Raw genomic sequence first — 22,996 nt, 5'->3', positions numbered from 1 at the left:
TGGAGCAAAATAAATCAATCTTAAGGGATATTGATGTTATGAGGAAGGTTTCAACTCGGAAAAGGCAATTTTTTGACAAATAATACAAGCTATTCATGGAATTCACAGGCTTGGGCTGCAGTGCATAAAGCGTTATTTTTCAAAATACCTACCCACAGAAGACAGTGAATTAGTCTACACAGTTTTTGCCAACTAATGAAATGCATTCTATTAGCTAGTCTGTTGTGGTAACAATTAAGAAATACTCAGTATTGCGAATGATGTGCTTCCTCCAGACGTATGCGATCCCCTAAACAAAACTGCAAGGGTCTAAAACCTAGAGCTTACTTCAAATAAAAATTGTGCATTCCACAATACATTTTCTGTGTTCTGATATATTTACTCCTTTGCAAATATTAACACACAAATACATTTGTAACAAGCATTTACAATGCAATGGTCTCGGCATTGTTAAAGTTAGAGCTATTGGCATTGCTCATGACATTATTTTTGTTTATGTTTTTGTTTTTAAAACATTTAAAGAAACGGCATTGTTATTTACAATGTCAATAGCTTAATCTCTCTCAAATTCCAGACCTATTGCATTTGCACCCACACACAGAGCCACACACACAGAGCCACCCACACACACAGAGCCACCCACACACACACAGCCACCTACACAGAGCTATTCACATAGAGCCACCTGCATACAAATAGAGCCAGCCACACAGAGCCGCCTACACACACACACACACACACACACACACAGTTACCCACACACAGACAGAGCCACCCACGCATAGAGCCACCTACAAAAAAGCCACCCACACAGAGCCACACACACAGAGGCACACACATACACAAGAGACCTAAAAACTGATTTTGATTCTGTTACTATGCATAACATAAGGACAAGACTACTAGGATGAACTATAGACGAGCACCCTGAACAGCTTACACGTGATGAAGTGCTTACCAGTACAATGTTACCCCAAAAGTGGCTTGACAGATTTCTAGCTAAGGAGTGAAGCATTTTTGCCCGTACACCCCTTTCATTTTATCTAAGTGATGTTGCTGGCTGAAATATGATTCCCAAATCTCAAAGGATAAAGGATTTCAATTCTTGAATTATCACACAAAGCAGATCCCATTTCTAAAACCTTAACCCTGCCTCTGGTGCCTGTGCTTAGGACACGGAGAGACAGATGGTTCATCTGAGAGTGAGGGAAGGTGGGACGGGCAGTCAGTCCAAGGCTCACCCTCTCCCCTCCTGCGCCCTCCTCCTTGCCAGCCATTGGCCGGAGACCAGCTCATCCCTGTGCCCCAGGGAGCCCGTGTCAGACCTCCCTGCCCGGTACCTGCTGGAGACAGCACAGCTGGACGCGAGCACCCGCCCAGCCCCCTGCAGGGCTTTGCACACTCACTTTCACTAAACACAAACCCACAGCAGCACACACTAATAGAAACGAAAACAGCCGCTGTGCACCCCCACAGGCGCTGAACGTCACCGTGTGCCTGAGGCCTGGGGTTCTACTTCAAGGGGTCCTACGATAGGGAGCTCTTGTTACCAACCAGCAGCTACACAGAGCTGAACTCGCAACAAAGTACAGCGCACTGAGGCAGCCTCTCACCGCTGGGTGTGCTCTGCAGGTCCGAATCTTAACCGCTCCTTTCATCCGTGCCAATTAATGCGTGTAGGGTTTGAATGGAGAATCACGGTTTAGGGGAAACTGGCAACTTGACTAAAATAGTAAATTTATGAAAAGCGGACTTTGGGACTTCGTGTGTTGGCAATATTTCACCAAACTATAACGCAAAGAGGTCTGGAGCGCCCCAAGCGACAGAAACATTGCGCTTTCACATAAAGACGTGGGCGTCCAGCAGGGGCTCCCTTAAGGCACCGCCGGATGAGCAATAATAGTATTTTAAGGTGGAACTTGAGATGGACAGGACGGGGTGAAGTTGGTTTCTTTGCTACAGGCGCACTCACCCAGCAGCATCCACAGTCTGCATTTGGGCCGGGCTTGACCAGTGTCCCCGCCGCTGCTGGGCTCCCTCTGAGGTGCTCCTGCCCCATCCGGCAGCGCTAGGAGGTGTGATTAATAGTAGCAAGAGCGCGCTGGCCTCTCAAGGAAGCGATGAAAACGTCCCGCCGCCCGCTGAGTGATTAAAGGCAGAGGTCCCGGTGTCACTGCACCTGCCGCACCAATGAACGCTGCGCCCATTTAGGAGAGCGCGGATTCTGAGACCCGAATACAGAAGGTTTCGCAGCCGGCTTTCGGCGTGTTATGTGCCGGCAGTGATCTTTATTTTGAAACCAGCTCTGTCTGGGATCAAAGAGCTATTTATATTTATTTTAACAACGAAATATTAATCTTTACCCTGCTCAATCCGGATGCCGCGTAATTATTTCGATATTTTAAATACATTTGAAATGTCTTGGTAGCCAAAGGTCAGTTTTGTGTGGGTTCTTGTTGAAATTCATACCCGAAATATGAAATGGTCTCACTAATTGTTGTGATGCAGATGTAACCCACCGAAATGTGTGCACCGCGACACGACGGAGCAGCCGTGGAGATTATCGAGGTGAATAATAGCATTGACTTTGCCGTTTCTTTAAATGTTTAAAAAAAAAAAAAATAATGTCATGAGCAATGCCAATAGCTCTAACTTTATCAATGCCGAGACCATTGCATTGTAAATGCTTGTTTTGTTTCCTGACCAGACGGATTTTAAAACAATGGTAATATAACATAAAACAAATCTGCTTAAAATATTTTAAAAACATGCTATGTGAGAGTGAATATTGGACAATGTTAAGGCAAGTTTTTTTTTTTAATTCTTAGAAAATATAAATGTTAGTGATAGTGTTAATGAACTAAAGATGCCTGAGGTATGTTTAGGACTATACAGATTTGGTATTCCGTGCACACACATTTATTTGCACCAGCCATGTGTATCAGAGCAGAGCTTTGAGCGCAGGCACTCTTTCATTTAGAAATTAAGCTTTGGACAAAAACCTATGCTTGTGCGGGTATGCAGAGGGCAGGTGGAGGCATTTAGCATGGACATCAGTCTTAAAGGGCAGATTTTATCTGCAGACATATTTGGCATTTTTATTAGGGCTAGGACCCTGTTAAGTGGGAGTGTCCAGTGCGTGTCCATGCCTCTGAGAGCGCCTTACGCAGAAATCAGGGCAATATAGCGCACAAAAGCATTCTTCTTATGCAGTTGTGTACTACAGTCCTCGAAAGCTGGGTTACACGAGTGAGGTAATAGCTTTCTGTGAGAATACAGTAGATTGTTTGCAAGTGAAAGGTCTTCAGTGCGCTGCCGCTCGCAGTGATAGGGAGTTTAACCAATGAGCGCTCACTAGAACCACAAGGCAATCATTTTTTACGCACCCCTGTGAAAGTCTGTCTTCGTGAAAGGACGTGTTTGCTTACCTGCGTGTGCTCTTGCGTCTGTCTCTCTCACGTGCAACATGAATCACACGAGTCTACGATGAGCCTTAATTGAATCCTTCATTTAGAAATGAATGGAACAGTAATTTCATTTACATTGGTGTCTGTGGGTGGAAAATAATTTTGACACTTAAATCTTTCCCATCATGAACTGCATCATGTCAACAATGTAACTGTTGTTGAGAAAGAAACGTGTCGAATGTGCCATCTACTGGCTATAGCTCGTATACGCAACTTGCCGCGTTGGATAAATTGTTTTTAAGAAGCTCGTGTTTGCGATCTCTCAGCTCGGGGAAAAACGTTTCAGGAGAAAAAACAAGTCCGACGAATGAAAAACCCAGATCGGACGGCGAAAGAAAAGTTTTCACTCACCAATTAAGCCTCCTATCAGAAACGCCGGCACTTGAAAAACAAGTATGGGAAATTAACAAATGCGTCCGGACGCCGGGACACCACCGCCCTTCTCCGAGGCGAAGCAGAAATGCCTCGGAGAAAGGCAGCGGCGTTTCCGGATTCGGGGGCGTGTTTTTCTTTTCTCTCCTCTTGTCATTGGCTGGAGGAGATGATGAGAAAAGTAGCAAAAAACACGCCCCCGAATCTGAAAAGGACGGGGCCTGTTCGGAGAGACAAACCTCTTCTCCAATGGCTGGCCAGCATTCAAGAGGCCAGCCAATGGAGAAGACGTAAAAAAAAAAAGGGGCGGTTAAAGCCCCACTCCAAAACATTAAATTTTGGAGCGAGACTGCGCAAGCGCAGCCTTCGAGCCGAGACCTAAAAATGAAAAGCCCATTCTGTTTTAGCCGTTTTTTGTTTTTGTTTGCTGTAGACCTGACAAGAATAACGTACAGGTAATGCAAAAGTCTGAAATAACGTTGTGCAGGAATTCTATGTCAGGACCGAGTCTAGGATTATGCTCATCTTTCTCCACTTTATTACATACAGCAGCCTTAAAACAAACTACCTTTACTAGAAAACCATAAGGGAAAGAGAAAGGAATATGCTACTTACCAGTATGCATCTGTTCTTGGCATGTAGAGCTGCAGATCTACACACTTTTGCATAGATCGCCATCTGGTGTTGGGCCCGGATGTTTGCAGTTTGTTTTTCCTCTTGGAAAGTCTTTGGAAGTCACAAGGTCGGTGACTCCTCCCTTGGTTCGTATTGCGCATGGGCTTCGGCTCCATCCTCAGATTGTTTTTCACCAACAGGGAAAGATGGAGCGTAGTAATAACAGTGAAGAAACCCATGTGTGTTGTATCTAAATAAGATAGACTGGAACAGATACAGGTAGCCGGTGAGGCGGGTGGGCGTGTGTAGATCTGCAGCTCTACATGCCATGAACAGATGCATACTGGTAAGTAGCATATTCCGTTCGAGGCATATGAGCTGCAGATTACACACTTTTGCATAGAATATATAGCAGTTCCCAACCTTAGCGGCGACCACCGGTATCTGTTGCAGTGGTTTGAAATAGTGTTTTTAGTACAGCCTGGCCCACACTAGCTTGTTGCTTGGTTTGCACATCTACACAGTAATGTTTAGTGAAAGTGACCATGTAGCTGCTTTGCAGATATCATCTAATGGGATGTTCCCTAGAAAAGCCATAGAAGCCCCTATCTTTCTTGTAGAGTGGGCTTTAGGGGGAACAGATAGCGTGCGTTTTGCTTTGTGGTAGCAAATTTGTATGCATTTTACAATCCACCTAGCTATCCCTGATTTAGAGATGGGGTTGCCTTTATGAGGTGGAGAGAAAGAGACAAACAGTTGCTTTGTCTTTCTGAAAGGTTGTGTTCTCTGGATATAGTAAAGCAAGGCCCTTTTAACATCTAGTGTGTGTAGAGCCCTTTCTGCAACAGTTTGAGGTTGCGAGAAAAAACACAGGTAATGCTACCGATTGGTTTAGATGAAAGGGTGAGATGACTTTGGGTAGGAATTTTGGGTTGGTACGGAGGACAACCTTGTTCGGGTGCATTTGGAGAAAAGGTTCTTGTATAGTAAGTGCTTGTATTTCACTGACCCTTCTAAGGGAGGTGATGGCTACAAGGAAAGCTGTTTTCCAGGTGAGGAATTGCAGTTCGCATTTATGTAAAGGTTCGAAAGGCGGTCCCATTAGCCTTGTGAGCACTATATTTAAGTTCCACACAGGTGAGGGTGGCACTCTGGGGGGAATTATTTGTTTTAGGCCTTCCATGAAGGCTTTAATGGCAGGCACTCTGAAAAGTGATAGGTGCTGTCTGTTTTGTAGGTAAGCGGCAATTGCTGCGAGGTGTAACCGAATGGATGTATATGCTAGGTTACATCTTTGTAGATGTAGTAAGTAGCATATGATGTGCTGTATGGATGAGTCTAGAGGGTTGATTGTGTTATTATGGCAATAAAAAACAAATCTTTTCCACTTGGCAGCGTAGCAGGCTCTAGTGGTAGTGCGTCTAGCCTCTCTGATAACGTTCATACAGTCAGGGGGAAGGTGAAGGTATCCGAATTCTAGGATCTCAGGAGCCAGATCGCAAGGTTGAGCTGAGTCCAGGTGTCTGATCTCTCCATGGTTGTGGGTTATGAGGCATGGTGAGAGGTGTAATTTTTGGTGTGGCACTACTGAGAGTTCCAGCAGCGTGGTGTACCATGGATGTCTGGCCCATGTTGGAGCTACTAGAATCAGTGTGAGGGAGTGCAGTTGTAGCTTTCGCACCACTAATGGAATTAGTGGGAGAGGTGGAAAGGCGTATGCAAATTTGCCTTACCAGTTCATCCATATCACATTGCCTTTGGACAATGGGTGTGGGTATCTGGCGGTGAAGCTTGGGCATTTTTTGTTTTTGTGGGTGGCGAATAGGTCTATCTTTCGATGCCCCCACATCTGAAAGAACGGGTGAAGAACCTGTGGGTGACGTTCCCACTCGTGGATCTGCTGTGTCTGTCTGCTGAGCAGATCTGCCATGGTGTTTTGGACTCCTGGGACATGTTGGGCTAGGAGAAAGATTTTGTGTGGAATTGCCCATCTCCATTTGCTCTGTGCTAGATGAGAGAGCTGTGGAGAGTGTGTGCCGCCTTGTTTTTGGATGTAGTACATGGCGGTCATCTGTTTGTGAAAAGATTTTAGGGCTAGAAAGATTGCCAGTAACTCCAGATGATTAATGTGGAGTAATTTTTGTTGCAGCGTCCATGTGCCCTGCACTGTGAGGTGTAGTAGATGAGCTCCCCAGCCGGAGAGCGATGCGTCTGTCGTCAGGATTATTTGTGGAACCGGGTCCAGGAACGGTCGACCTCTGGAAAGATTTGTGGTGTTCCACCACTGCAGAGAGCGATGGGTGCGACCGTCTACCAACACCAGATCTGTCAGTTGCCCCTGGGCCTGGTTCCATTGGCGCGCTAAGCACTCTTGGAGTGGACGCATCTGGAGTCTTGCATAAGGCACTATGAAAATGCAAGAGGCCATCGTCCCTATCAGTTGCATAAACACTCTTGCTGGGAGGGAGTGTTGAAGTATGAATTTTTGACGCAAAGCCTGAATGCTTGCAATCCCGGCCGGATTGGGGTAGGCTATGGCTTTTGAGGTGTCTATGGTGGCACCGAGGTATTGCTTTATGTGGGATGGTGTTAACTGGGATTTTTGGTGGTTCACCGTGAAGCCTAGTTGGTGAAGTAGTTGGATTGTAGTGGCGGTGTGGTGTACACATTGGTTGTAGGACGCGGCTTTTTATCAGCCCGTCGTCCAGATACAGGAAGACGTGAATGTGCTGTCTTCTGAGATGTGCCGCCACTACCGCTAGGCACTTGGTGAATACCCGTGGTGCTGTTGTGACCCCGAATGGGAGCACCTTGAACTGGTAGTGTTGCCCGTCCACTACGAATCTGAGGTACTTTCTGTGGGCATGGTGTACCGGAATGTGAAAGTATGCATCTTTCAAGTCCAGTGTGGTGAGAAAGTCGTTCTGGGAGAGGAGCGGAAGTACCTGCTGAAGTGTTACCATTTGAAAATGGTCCGAATGTAAGTATGTGTTTAGAGGCCAGAGATCTAAGATAGGTCGTAGAGTCTCGTCTCTTTTTGGTATCAGAAAATATAGGGAGTAGACCCCTACATTTTGCTGATCGTGAGGGACCTGTTATATTGCGTGTTTTTGTAGGAGGGAAATTACCTCCTGTTTTAGTAACGTGGAATGTTCTTCTGACATTGGGCGTTGCCTGGGTGGAATGTTGGGGGGGTAGATGTAAGTTCTAGGCAGTACCCTGAACGAATAATTTGGGTCACCCATTTGTCTGATGTGATGGACTCCCAGACGTGAAGGAAATGTTGTAGTCTGCCCCCGACCGGAGTGGGATGGTCTGGAGGGAGCAGGGGAAAGTCATTGGGTAGGCGGTGTGGCAGAGCGAGCGGTATTTGTTTTACCTCTGCCTTTATTGTTATTGCCTCTCTATCCGTCTCTTTGATAACCTTTTGTAAAGGTGGACTGAGGAGGGGATTTGTAGGACATGGACGCGCTATCTGAGGAGTAGCCTCTGCCCGTGCCCCTAAAGGAAGAGCGGCGAAAGGAGCGCCTAGGAGGGTGTGACTGTAGGGCTCCCATGGATTTCACCGTATCTGTATCTTTCTTCATCTTCGAGGGCCTCATCTATCTTTGGACCGAATAAATGTTCCTGATCAAATGGATGGTTTAATATAGAGGCTTATACCTCTGGTTTAAAGCCTGACACTCTAAGCCAAGCGTGTCGACGGAGGAGGACACTAGTGTTAATGGCCCTGGAGGCTGTGTCTGCTGCGTTTAAGGCACAGCGTATAGAGGTATTAGTTATGGTCTTACCCTCTTGAATTAATTCACTGGCCCTATTTTTATATTTTTCTGGGAGATGGTGCATGATGGTTTCTAGTTCATCATAATGCGCTCTGTCGTATCTGGCCAATAGCGCTTGAGTGTTGGCAATACGCCATATATTGGCTGCCTGGGACGCAGTGCGTTTTCCTGACACGTCCAGGAGCTTTGACTCTTTGTCCGGCGGTGATGCTTTGCCTGATGCCTGTGAATTAGATCTTTTCCTTGCAGTGGATACCACTAAGGAATCCAGTGGCGCTGGCCCTTTGATATATGCAGGATCTGTGGGGGCGGCTTTATACTTTTTTTCTATGCGTGGGTTTAGGACCCTAGCCCTGACTGGGTCTTTAAAAACCTCTGGCGCATGTTTTATTACCCCTTTGAGCATAGGTAGTATAGCAGTAGACCTATGTGCATTATCAAAGGTGTCTAGGAGGAAATCTTCCTCTAATGGGTCAGTGTGTAGCTCTACCCCGTGATAATGTGCCACCCTCTGAAGTAGGTGGTGAAAAACTAGTGAGTCTTCTGGTGGAGATGGCCTGGATGGATAAAGGTCATCTTGTGGGACATCTGGGATGTCTGGATTATTGTAATCATCCCAGGGGCCTGGGGATCCAGTAGGGTTGGGATCTTGTGGCACATCTGCTGGGTCGTAGTATGGGTCCCCCTGATCATCATGGTCTGGAGACGGGGTCGGAGAGCGATGAGGCAGGGGTGGAGAAGGTGGAGGGGGCAGAGGTGGAGAGGGTGGAGGAGGTGGGGAAGGCACTCTGAAAGGGGAGGTAGCACAGTCCTTCCTCTTTGGAGGTGGAGCTGGTATGTCCAAATGTCTCTTTTTAGAAGACCGTGCCAAATGCCCAGTTTTTGGATCCTTGGTAAGTGTCTTTTGCAAAGGATCCGGTGTAAAAAGTTCTTGCGACACTGGTGATTTGGTCGGCGCCGACATTTTCGGGGCCGATGGTTTTTTAGGCTTGTCTGTGCCGTGCTTTTTTGGGACCTCCGATTTTTTGTTCGGTGCCGAGACAGGCTTCGGCGCGGGAGTGTCGGTGCCGAGGGCCTTATGATGTTTGGTCGGCACCGAGAGGCTGGGTTTGGACACCGAGGGCTTTGGTACGGAGCTCGCTGTCGAGGTAGAGGCCGATCTCTTCTTCGGTACCGAAGGGTGTTTTTCGGCACCGCTGGCAGGCTGGCTCGAGCCCGAGCCGCCGGAAGGCTTACTTGGCTTCTTCACCAGGCCCGAAGGTGGGGTGTTCGAAGCAGTGTCTTTGGTCTTGCCTAGACCCGGAGGCGAAGGCGTGACCGAAGCCTTTTTGGGTGTCGGCGCAGGTGTGGGAGGGGGTATTTTACTCACGACCCTCTGCGCCGGGGTGATTTCCTCCACATCCGAGTCGTCGGCTTCGGAAGCACTGACTAGGTCCTCTTCGGTGTGCTGCTGTCCCGGAGCTTCGAGGTCGTCCCCGAAGATGTCGACTGGACCGGAAGTTGAGGAGTGCGCCATTTTCCGTCTGGCCCTTCGATCTCGAATAGTCTTTTTGGATCTAAAAGACTTGCAGGCGGGACAGTCTCGAGCCTCGTGTTCAGGGGAGAGGCAGAGGTTGCACACCCCATGAAGATCGGTGTAGGGGAATTTGGACCCACATCGAGGGCACTTCTTGAATGGAGTTCTTTCCATCAGCCGGGACCGGAGCCTGGATAGGCCCGAAGGCTGCCGTCGATGACTGGAATCGAAGGTGTGTCGAAGAAGAAGGTGATTGAGGAGATCAGTATCTAAACAATACCGCGGAGAGCGAGGATTCCGCTTCGATCGTCGAACTGGAATGTTCGGAACCGGAGCGCGAAGTATTACATCCGAGCCCGATGGTGGAAAAAAACAATCTGAGGATGGAGCCGGAGCCCATGTGCAATACGAACCATGGGAGGAGTCACCGACCTCGTGACTTCCAAAGACTTTCCAAGAGGAAAAACTAACTGCAAACACCAGATGGCGATCTATGCAAAAGTGTGTAATCTGCAGCTCATATGCCTCGAATACATCATAACCAATCAGCAAACTGTCCATGTATTATAGTCCATTGTCACTGTCAATGCCCCCTCTTTCTTCGCTACTCAGCAGCCATGAGTTAAGGGTTTTCATTGTCTCACAGTATTGTGGTGCATATTTAATGTGCTGTTCATGGTTTATATGCCTTTTTGATGATTTCATGGTAATTCTGCCACCTAGTACTTATGCATTTAATGCTTGTTTCTTTCACAGGTTGCCGTGGGAGCTCATCTCGACGTTCCTCAAGCGGCTAAGATTAGCATTTAAGGAGGCCACTTTCTAGTGATTTTGCCCGCCGACCACTAGAGGACGCTCGTAAAAGCAAACAAGATGCTCCTCTGGCTCAACGAGTGTTATGCGCCATTTTTAGGTCTCGCCTGAGCCAGCGCATGCGCTGCTTTGCGAGAGATTTAGAAGTGGGCTTTTAAAAGTGCTACCACAGCTTTTGCTGGCCTAGCGCTTGCGGTTACATGCGCGTGAACGCGCGCAGCCGCCTTCTGCTCGTCATGGCTCATTAACTCTCTCGTCATCCACACACACAACCCGACCCTCCTCTCTTCCTCATTAAGCATGCATGAGATCACTTTCGTGGCCGTGTCACTTTCACAGCCACGCGGCCAATGCTGGTTTTTGAAGGGCTTTCCACATATGTGCAGTTGCAGCTTACATATGTCAAAGGCTACATGGCTTTCATGAGTCACGCTATGGTTTATTTCCTGAACTTGTGGGACTGGTTTATGGAAACGTGGCTGCACATTTTAAAGTTTCAAAGCACCCCTTTCAAATGTACACCGCAAACTCAATTCACAATTGAGACCTGCAGTCAGGGACATTTCTTGGCTGCACAAATGCAGCTTTTATACATGTTGGCACCGAAAAGCCACGTGGGTGGGCGGATGGGGATGCCTTCTTTCCAAATGAGACCTTTTTAAAATAGCTGACCCAGAAAACACCACATTCTTCTGAACATTTAGTCCTATCTTTATGTCACTCAGTATTTTGCTTAATTCACCCTTTCCTGTGACTGGGGCGCACTTTACGTCGCTCGGATGAGGTCACTTAGCTGCTCCACGGTTTAATCAGCCTCGACTTGTTATCTTCACTGACTTCTGCCTTCACGATTCTACAAAATAAAAATGAATAGAAGATGAACAGGCTGGGGGTATGTTGCTTGTTTGTAATGTACTGAGATGAGAAGCAGGCACTTTCCTCCCATAGCTTTATTTTCTGGTTCATGCTTGTGGAAGGGTTTGTTTTCCTTCATGTGCCACGTGTACGCTGTTTGCCTCGTTTCTTCCTTGCATGGTCCTACACCGGTCCAGTTTGGTAGAACAATTGGGCAAGCGCCTAGCAGGTAGCAAATAAGATTAATGTCATCAGCGTTTCAGTAGTTTCTCTCGGCTAACGAATTGGACTCCTAAGTAGTTTGGTCCTGGTAAAGTGCTTGGGTGAGATGATGTGGGATAGGAGAAGTCAGATTCTTTTACACTGAATCAAACAAAATGACTGAGCTCTTGACTCATAACTGCCCTATTTTGTTGCTTGATAAGCTTCAGCTTGAAAATTCTGCAAGCTTCAAACAAATGCTGCTCCTTCCTCGCTTAGTTTGATTCCAGTTTAATGGGCTACAGTGATTGATGATCGTGAATAATAATTAACAATCAAAAAGCATGGCCCTTTTGTCAGCAGTTTGGTTTGCAGGTATGCAGTGAAACAAAGTAATGTGCTCCTAAGGTGTAATTTATTAACAACTAACCATCAATTAATGCAGGCGTTAAATGGGTTTTACTTTGGGAGAACTGAGGAACTTACATAAGAGAACTCATTTTACACCTCCGAAAATGTAAACATTTGGCAAGCTGGCTAATGATAATGAGCACAGGGGATAGAAAAGTAAGCATATGGTATTATGACACAAAAAACGATTGAATATCTGATTAATTTCACGCATGGCTTTCACACGCTTAATTTCGATTGAGCTTCGGCCAAATGAGGCACACGCTTTGATATTTGTGTTTCTATACAACACTTGCATGGTGGTGTAGCATGCTTTACTCTAGATGCTGCACGTTTAGGAATCATTCTTCCTAATTGCATTTCATTATTCTAAGGGTAATGAGACCATGCTCTCACATTCTTTCAACAGAATTTGTCACATTATATTTCGGGCCAATTATTCTTCTTTGTTCCACTTGATTATTTAGAGGACTACGAGTACACACTATCCCAATCTTTAAACAGGACTTGTTACTGTTTTACATTTTCCTTTACACTGGAATTACTCAAGATGTATACAGACTTTTTTAGGGTCAAAATACCTATGGACTTAAGTGGAGGATCGACAATTCACCAGCAACCTATTACAAGGTGGGCTGTACTTTGTAAAACTGTTATCTATAACACTATGAGCCAAACACTACAAACAACCCCCATGGTTTAATTACCCTTCAAAACATTTGCCTGGAATCTATTGTGCAGATCACTTCTCAACCTCTGGAAAAGCCACATGTTTGTTAAACTAACACTCAGAAGAACGCAAGGAGGAGAGACTTAGAAGCAAGCATTGACATTGAGAAGTTTGTGTGTGGCAGAGTGAAGAAAACTACCATACTTTTTTTTTGGGGGGGGGCATGATGAAAATCTGAAAACCGGTATTATTCGTAGTGTTGTCATGGCCCACCTATCCTGGCAAGAGCAGTCAAGCACCCACCAACAGAATCCTTATGCATTAGCATAGCCAATAGGTCTCGCTTTTGTGACCTTATAAGTATTTAGTTATGCAGCACAATATCCTTGGTGCAACAACATCAACCGTTGCATGGCTAAACACTTATAAGGTCCCAAAAGCGAGACCTATTGGCTATGCCAATGCTTGTTGCAGTTGCAGACATGTTGCCTCGCATCACGGAGCCTTGGCCCATTCGTGGGTGCCCCAGTACAGCCTGGAAGCCTCTGAGCCCTTCAAAGGGTTGGTATTTTACGGCACTTGCCCTCATAAGTTGAATTGTGCGTGGTGGTGTGCCTGCCAATCATGTGGGGTCGGGGCTGTAAAAAACTAATCCTTCACTGCAGTGTGTGAACCCCTTTGCCTGTAATGTGTACTGTATGTAACTGCTGTTGCTTGTTAACATCAATGCACAAGCCCTTACTGGTTAAACAAAAATTCCCTCCCACGTTACAGAAACCCACAACAGTCGTGGCTATCTGAGCTCCCTCCCCCTTCCCAATCCCCGGAAACAAACAAGAACCCCAAAAAGAACAATGCTGATAGTGTGTTACATGTGGGGGCAGATGTTGCCATCCTTTCTGACTCCCTACGCCACCCCGATTACACATATAATCACATACAACTTCAAGCGAATACCAACGTGAGGGGCTTCATGTTGTACTCTATGCGCCCATGGAGCCCATGCTGATGTCAATCAGTCCACTATGTTACCCCTAGAAAGTTTTACCTGCCCCCATCCCCTAGTCATCTCCAGCCCTTGCTTTCAAGACGCGGCAGAGTCGAGTGCCTTCCATCCCCATGCTGTAGTGCACGCATGTTACCATCAGTGTCTCTTTCTGTACTGTGCGTTGTCCATCTCAGAGCTGCCACGACAGTCATTCATCTGACTCTTGCTCTTCATGTACACTGGGAGAGCCCTCCGTGTTTGATTGAGATGTGACTAGTGAACCCTGTTGTTTCATTCATTGTTCTTTTTCTTTAATAAAGCGGAGAACAGCTTTAGGATCAGTGAAGAAATGCATTTTACCGTCCATTATAACCCTTAATTTCGCCGGGTACAGCATGCTGTATTCCAGGTTGAGGTCCCGAAGTTTATTTTTCGCCGGGATGAAGAGCCGTCGCGCTTCCTGTACCTGCATGTTGAAGTCGGGAAATAAAGATATTCTGCACCCTCATGGCGAAGAGTTCCCAGCTCTCGAACTTTTCGCAAGGCCGCATCGCGATCGCTATAATTTAAAAATGTTGCTATTATAGGCCGGGTGGCAGCACCTGGTCTCGGCCTTGGCGCCAGGGAGCGATGTGCTCGTTCTACTACTAGTATTTCAGAGAAGGTGTTATGGCCCAGCAGGCTGACAAGTAACTTCTCTATGTACTGCTCCATGTTGCTAATATTTGACGATTCAGCTACTACCAAAATACAGACGTTGTTTCGCCTGGATTTCGCTTTGAGATCGTCAGCCTTTGCCTGCAGAGCTCACAAGATCTTGTCTCTCTCTTTATCGGTCTCTGCGTCTGCTCTGTTAACATCCTCCATGTCTGAAATTCGCTGTTCCGCCGCGTCGAGTCTGCCGCCATGCTTGTCCAGCCTCTGACATCCTGTCCATGCGGAATGATAGCACGTCAATTTTGCTGTCTATCTCTGAGAGGCTTTGTTGGATAGTGCGGAACACCTCTTTCATGTCTATTTCTGATCCTGCGTCCGGATCATCTGAGATGACATCTTGCTCAGCAGGCATGGGTTATTTCGACCTAGGGGTTTTACGTAAGTCAAAGTGCAGTTTGGGTTGAAGCTTGTCCGTTTTATCCATAATGCAGAAAGTTATGCAATGTGAGTTCGCCTGTCAAGATGCCTCACCAATACAAACCGGTGCTTACCAGGGGGCCTAGTATTGCCAAAAGATCAGGAGTAAACAAGATCACAGGTGCACCCCCGCAAGCTCCTGGTCACTCCTTTAAAATTGCTCTCAAGCACTTCAATGGGGGGATGGGTGGCTATCTCCATGCCTCTCTTAACCAACCACTCTGCAATCTTTTCCCCACGTTCGTGGTAGTGAGTTACATACAGACCTGCGTGGAATCAACTTGCCCCCACACCACTGTCTCTCTTGGGTGTATGCTCGTGACACCCCAGGGCTCAAGCAGTGCCCAGCATCAGTGCCAGCCTGCCTACCAGGGGTCTCAGTCGGCAGTCTTGATTGTCGTGCTCTATCGTGCGTGGGCCTGCGCCAGCTCAGGATACTGATTTGTGTGCTCCACGAGGCCGCCTTGACTTACCTTCCTCGTGATTCTGGGCACATGCGCTGACTCAGTGCTGCTGAGCAAGTCTCCCTCCAGTGGTCCTGCCCCTCCCGGGGAGCTGGCCGCTTGCCGAGCGATAGGTGCCGCTTGTTCCACTGCTCCGCTCTCCGCAGTAGCGGGGTTTCCCTATGGGAACTCCCAGCACAGGCGGAAGGGTTCTTCGCTCTCCCCGTAGCGCCAGACACTTCTTTCACTGTGTGGCAGCACACGTCTATATTGCGCCTGCCTCGCCGCTGATATTCCCCACGGGTTCACCATACCTCACCGCAGGATCACTCGCCGGGTACTCTCGTGTCCGGCTGGGGCACCTTAGCCAACTACGTGGCCGGAGGGCCTCCCGAAGTGCGTCACTACCGATATCTTCAGTTGGCCCACACAGGCGGCGGGTGCACTGAGTGGCGCTCAGCTCCAGCAAGATAATCTCCCTTCTCAGTGCCGACTTTGGCGAAGTTTATGCGAGGATTGTTGGTGGCGATCGGGAGAGCTACCTTAGATCACGGCCATCTTGAAGTCAGGAAAGCTCCGCCGCCCCCCCCCCCCCATCTAGAGTTAGGTCCGGATTTTTGCAATTTTTTTTCTTCAAAGAAGTCTTTTCCAATCACAAGACAAGGGGACTCCTCATTTCGGTGATAGTGCTCATGGGCATCGACTATATGGTTAGATTGTTTTCCCAAAAGATGGTGAGAAGGAAGTAAGTACGTGAAGTACAGAGATGTCTATGTGTGCACAAATTTAATAAGAACTGCAACGACCATAGGTATCCGGGGAGGAAGAAGGGCACATATGAATCTTCAGCTCTACATGTCAAGAACACATGCTTACAGGGTAAGTAACATAATACGTTTGAGGCATGTGCGATGTAGATACACATGCTTTGCATTGACTGAATAGCAGAACTCTCCTAAAGCTGTGGCTAACCAGTGGGCGTTGCAGTAGTTTGAAAAAGTGTTCTTAGAACTGTCAGTCCTACATTACCTTGTTGATGTGCTCATACATCCACACAATAGTGTTTGGTAAATGTTTGTGGTGTAGACCATGTAGCTGCTTTACAAATGTCAGCTATGGGAAGGTTACCTAAAAAGGCCCTATATGCTCCTATTTTATGAGTAGAATCTGCTCTAGGTATAGACAAAGTTATTTTTGCTTTAATATAGCATGTTTGGAAACATTTAACAATCCATCTAGAAATATTAGATTTAGATATAGGTTTCCCTTTATGAGGGGGAGCAGAGGCAACAAATAGTTTATTTTTTGTTGTGAAAATCTTTTGTTCTATCAATATAATGCTCTTTTGACATCTAATGTATGTAGAGCTCTTATTGCAACAGAATCAGGTTAAAGGAAGAAAACAGGTAACTCAATTGATTGATAATATGAAAAGCAGAGACTACCTTTGGAAGGAACTTTGGGTTAGTGTGAAGAGCCACTCTTTTTAAGGTGTTGGAAGAATGGTCCTTCCAAGGTTAGTGCCTGAAGCTCACCAACACGTCTTAGTGAAGTGATAGCAATCATGAAAGCAAACTTCCAGGATAGGAACTGCAGTGGACAATTGTGCAATGGTTCAAAAGGTGGACCCATGTGTCTTGTTAGAACAATATTAAGGTTCCATGCTGGTGCAGGTGGAACATTTGGTGGTATCACTTTTAAGGTCTTCCATACAGGCTTTACTTACTGGTACTCTGAATAAAGATACATTTTGTCTGTTTTGAAGATATGCAGCCACCGCTGCAAGGTGTAGGTGTATTGATGTGTAGGCAAGGCCTGCATGTTGTAGATGCAATAGATAACAAATTATTTGTTGTATAGAAGCATCTAGCAGGTCAATTGTCCGGTTATTACAATATATAACAAACCTTTTCCACTTTGCTGCATAGAATGCTCTAGTGGTAGGTTTCCTTGCTTCTTTAAAAATGGGCATGCAATCTGGTGGTAGATTTAGGTATCCAAACTATATGACTTCAGGAGCCAAATTGCTAGGTTGAGCTCCGTGGGATTTGGATGTCTGATTTCTCCATGATTCTGGGTGAGAAGGTTTGAGGTGAGGTGAAGCTTATGGTGTGGAACTACTGGGAGTTCTAGAAGTGTGGTGAACCATGGTTGGTGAGCCCATGTGGGAGCCACTAGAATCAAAGTGAGAGAGGTTTGCCCGAATTTCCAAACCAGAAATGGAAGAAGAGGGAGAGGCGTAAAAGCATAAGCAAATATCCCTGACCAATTGATCCATAAGGAATTGCCTTTGGATAGAGGGTATGGGAACCTGGAGGCGAAGTTTGGGCATTTCCAGTTATTTGGTGTTGCTAAGATCTATTTGTGGAAACCCCCATTTGTAGAAGTAAGAGAGGAGGACTTGGGGTGGAGTTCCCACTCGTGGACTTGTTGCCGCATCCTGCTGAGGAAGTCAGCAAAGTTGTTGTCTGTCCCTGGAAGGTGTTCTGCTAGCAGTTGGATTTTGTGATGTATTGCCCAACGCCAAATTGTCTGAGAGAGGCTTGATAACTGTATAGAATGTGCCCCCCTCCACCTCCTTGTTTTTGTCATATTATCCATCCAGATTAGAACAACTTTCACTATCAGGTGAGGCAGAAATGCTTCAAGCACTAGGTGAACAGCTAGAAGCTCTAGGTAGTTGATGTGGAGATTTTGTTGTTTGGTGTCCCAGAGACCCTGAATGTTTAAATGTTGTAGATTGGCACCCCACCCTGCGAGACATGCATCTGCTGGTCGACAAAGGGCTACCCTTTTGATAAGTTTTGTGTGTTCCACCACTGCAGAGGGCGATGGGTGCAACTGTCTACCAACACTATATCTTGTAGTTGACACTGGGAATGATTCCATTGACGTGATAAGCCTTCCTGTAGAGGACGTATGTTTAATCTTGCATCATGCACTATGGCAATGCATGATGCCATCATTCTTAGGAGTTGCATAGAAGGTCTGACTGTTAGATACTGGTTACTTTCAAAGTGGTGTAGCAGTGTTTGCAAATTGTGAATCCTGGCTGCATTGGGCTAGGCTAAACCTGTTTGAGTGTTTATTATAACTCATAGTTAGGGCTGCAGCTGTGAGATTTGAAGATGGGATTTCTGTGCATTGACTGTGAATCTCAACTGATGAAGAAGGTTTATGGTAATATGAGTATGTTGTAAACGCTTGTGGTGTATGTTGGCTTTGATGAGCCAATCATTTAGATATGGGCAGACATGAATTTGTTGTCTTCTTAGACGAGCTGCTACTACTGCTAGACATTTGGTGAATACTCTGGGTGCAGTAGTGAATTTTGAATTGATAGTGCTTTCCTGCTATCACAAATCTGAGAATTTGTGATGTGCTGGGTGAATAGAAATATGAAAATATGCGTCCTTTAAGTCCAGTGTTGACAAAGTTGCCTTGTTGTAAGTGCGGAAGCACCTGTTAAAGTGTGATCATATGGAAGGGTTCTGATAGTATGTATAGGTTTTTTTTTTTTTTTGGAATAATATTTTATTACATTTTGCCAGGCACACAGATAGATTCACATTTATGTCCGCAGCACCATAGCACACCAAAATGACTAACATATGTAAGATTACATTCACAATGCTAACACTTTTCTAAGTTCCTTCCGCCTTAACGTCAGGTCCACCAACGGGGACGTGCATAGGGACCCTCTATAGCTATTCCACGCCTTCCATTTCTTCTCCCACTTTCTGGGGCACCCTCTAATGATGAACACTTTTTTTTCAGCTATCATGCATCTGTCGAGCTCCTGTACCCACACTCGTACGGATGGTGCCGCAGCAGCCCCCCAGTGGCGTGCTATCTCTCGCTTGACCAAAGTGAAGCCCAACGTTACAATCTGCTGCTCGATCTCGGTGAGGTCTGTGGCTTCCCATATAGTATGTATAGGTTTAAAGGCCTGAGATCTAAGATTGGCCGCTGAGAACCGTCTTTTAGGGGATTAGGAAGTAAAGTGAGTAAACCCCTGACCCTTGGTGTTGTATTGGAACTGGTTCCATAGTGCCTTTTGTTAGAAGAGCTTGTACTTCTTGTTTGAGCAGGTGTTGGTGTGCTAGAGAGAGTGTGTGAATGCAAGGTGGAATATTGGGAAGATTGCTGGTGAGCTTCAGGCAGTAACCATGTAGGATAATGTCCAACATCCATTTGTTTGATGTTATTGATTGCCAAATTGGAAGAAACTGGTGCAGTTTTCCTTTGACAGGTGTATGATGATTAAAGGGCATTGTTGTTAAGTCACTGCTTGTTGTGAGATGGAGAGGTACGAGTTGGTGTACCTCTACTTCTTCCTTTAAAATTGTTTCCTCTATACCCACCCTTGTAGAATCCTCTGGAGGGGAGAGTATTGAGTTTGCGGTTTGTAGGACGAAGCAGTGGCATCTGTTGAGTTACTTTTTGAGCCTCCCCTATAAAAGGAGTGGCAAAGGCGCCTGTTAGAGGGTTACTTAAGTCCTCCAATGGATTTTGCCACGTCAGTGTCTTTTTTCATCTTTTCAAGTGATTCATCCACTTAAGCGCCAAAAAGTTGTTCCTTGACAAAGGGAGAATTGGGTATTGTTTGTTGTACCTCTGGTTTAAACCCAGCGATACACAGCTATGCGTGCCTCCTGAGGAGACTATTGGTGTTAACTCCCCTGGCTGCAGTATCAGCAGTGTATATGCACACCTGATGGACGAGTTGGAAATACATTTTCCCTACTGCACTAGTTCCTGCCCTTTTTTCCTATGCTCCTCTGGGAGGTATTGGAGTAACTCCTCCATTTTTTCCCAGTGGGCCCAATCATACCTAGCCAAAATACCTTGTGTATGTATTAGCTATGCACCAATGATTGACTGATTGTGCAGCCTCACTTTTGCCTGAGGCATCTATTAATTTAGACTCTTTGTCTGGAGGTGGTGCATCACCTGAAGTTTGGGAGTTTGCTCTTTTACAAGCATTGGACACAACCAAAGAGTTTAATGGAAGCTGGCCCCTAATAAAAATTGGGTCAGATGGTGTTTTTTTTTTAAAATCAACTATAGGTGTTACGATACGTGCATGTACAGGGTCTTTAAAAAGGTCTTCTGCATGGAGCATCATGCCTTTAACATTGGTAAAGACTGTGTTGTCTTATGTGTTGGCCCCAATGTTTCAAATAAAAATTCTTCTTCCGAAGATTCTTTATGTACTCCATGGTACATGGCTCCCCTGACAGTTAACTCCTGATATGAGGTGTTCTCATCAAGAGGTGAAGGTTTTGCAGGGCATAGATCTGGATCTGTGACTGTGGGAGGATCTATATCAATCATCCCATGGACCTAGTGGTTGGCCTTAAGTGTCATCCCCAGCCCCTACTTCAGGATCTGTACAAGTTGAACCCCGTGGTGTAATATTTAGAGGGTCTAAACTTCATACTAAAGGTACTGGTGAAGATGGTGGAGGGGAATAGGGTGGAGAGGGCTAGTAGCCATGCCCTTTTTCTTTTTTGTAAATTAAATTTATATCCCGTGTCTTGTGTGCTAGGAATCTTCCTTTTGGAGGATGATGGTATCATAGGTTTTGTGAAAAAATGTTCAGTGTCTGGATTAATATAAATTTTCTTTTGTTTTGGTGACAGCTTTTCTTTCATAGTTTCCAGAATTTCTGAGGATCATCTTTCCATTTTGGTGTGGAACTGTTCAGTACCGAGCCAGATTTTTCTTTTTTGTCCTTCTGAACCGAAGTTTATGGGGCGGCAGGTGTGGTGTCTAGACTCGAGCCTGAAGGCTCGACTTGTGCTTTCGGTGCCGAGCCAGAGGGCGGGCCATTCGAAGCAGAGTCTCGGTGCTTACCATGGCCGGAGAGCAGTGGTGGGCCGGAAGCCTTTTATTTGGTGAAAGCGGGTTTTGATACTCATGACACCTTGACTGGCTGGGACATCCCGAGACTCCAGTTCGATCTTCGGTTCGGAATCGGAGTCCTGGATGGAGAAGGCCTCGTCCTCTTCCGCTGCGGACGCTTCCATTTCTTCCTGTTCCATATATTCTCCAAAGGGGGTGTCTTTGATACTCTGCCGCTGCATTTCTCTTCATCGAGCCAGACGGTCCTGCAGGGTCTTTTTAGATCAAAATGAGCGACAGGCGTATCAGTCTTCTTCCTCGTGCTCCGTAGACAGTCACAGGTTACAGACCTTGTGCAGGTCGGTGCGCAGATATTTAGAGCGCCACTGAGAGCAGAATTTGAACAGTGTCAGTTCCGTTGGCAGATTTCTCAATGTTTTCCTCGAGTTAATGGAAACAGGCTAGGTCCGAAGGCCGCAGTTGGAGTTTTCCCCGATCCAACTAGTACAGTTTTCGGATATCAACACGCGGAGGATGGAAAACCCATTCAAAACAATACCAACAAGGGTACAGTGGATTGCGTACCAAAGGGATCCCGAAGAAAGGTCTCCAACCAGAGCACCGCAAACCACGTCCAAAACTGATGGGTGAAAGAAAATAATCTAACAATGAAGTCAATGCCATGTGCACTATCACCACAATGAGGAGTCACCTTGCCTTGTGACTGGAAAAGACTTCTTCGAAGAAAAACAACTTGTAGAGCAAAGCATGTATATCTACAGCGCACGTGCCTCGAATACAGCCTTTACCATGACGACCTAACAAAACGCTGCAGTTGGATCATGCTTATTACAACAAATGCGTCTTTACCATGCATATCCACACAATGACATGCGTTAGGGAAAACGGTATTAGACTTTAGAGTTCAACACTTTCCCTACTGTTGTGCAGACTGGTGTTGGAATAGTAAATTATACTGCTCCGAAGACCAGCGCTTTCCCGAATGCATTTAGTTGTGTGAATGGCTGGTAAAGACACATTTGTTGTAAAGACTGCGGAGTAACGGCATGCACGGTAAAGGCATGAGTTGTTCCGAAATACAACCAACCAACCAACCAACACTACAGGTTCCGCTACCATTCAAACCATCAAGCCTTCAACAGTCCTGTAGAACTTGTAAAGCTCTTTGCTGATCCCCACCACCCCCTTTATTGTAGGGGTTCAAGCCCTGCTCCACTTGAGGTAGCACAGACTATGGAATTGGGTAGGTGTACGAGTCAAAAAAGCCAAGTGACTCTGTATCTCTATTATCTACGCTGAACCCAGGCAGTTCACACCATCAACGGAGGCGCAGGCGGCAGTGAGTTATCGCAGGCATTGGCAGGACCAAAGTTTTAAAAGGGAAGGCCAGCAAAGTGAGGGAAAGAGGTTACCTCCTCGGCTAATAAACCCTGACATAGACTATAGCGCTCATCACCTGAACATCCATAAACAATGGGCTCTGAATTTTTAATTTGGTGAGGTCAAGCCTGTGGGACTCATGGGCCTGTCTATATAGTAAATGAAGAGGGCTACAGCACCAGCGATGGATGAGATGAATAGGCACTCCTGAAGAAGGTTAAATCCAAACATAGGAATCTCATGTCTGAAATATAACAGGGGCTTGATGATTAAATCTTTGCTTTAAAAATCCTCGTTCAGAAACAAGTTTGGGCTACTGCGTCTGTCTGATCCGAACGCTGGTGACCAGGACAAACATTACAATGTTCCAGTGGGCTAATCATGCACCTGCTTTTGTGAGAACGCACTTAAAAAATGTGGCAAAGACCACTCAGGAGTGAGACAGCTGCCTGTGTCATCTCGCACGCCTTTGGTGCAGGCC

The 22,996-nt window shown here is 46.2% G+C and overlaps 1 protein-coding gene across 8 annotated transcripts in view; it reads right to left on the bottom strand.

Moving 5' to 3' along the window:
* The window catches only part of SEL1L (SEL1L adaptor subunit of SYVN1 ubiquitin ligase), a 379,824-nt gene that overhangs the window by 214,202 nt on the left and 142,626 nt on the right, over positions 1–22,996 (bottom strand). The gene's annotated exons all lie outside the window — the stretch shown is intronic.

Source organism: Triturus cristatus, chromosome 9 (assembly GCF_964204655.1).
Source record: "Triturus cristatus chromosome 9, aTriCri1.1, whole genome shotgun sequence".
Classification (NCBI taxonomy): domain Eukaryota; kingdom Metazoa; phylum Chordata; class Amphibia; order Caudata; family Salamandridae; genus Triturus; species Triturus cristatus.
The sequence above is the reverse complement of the archived record's forward strand: the minus strand, read 5'-3'. Positions and strand labels throughout refer to the sequence as shown.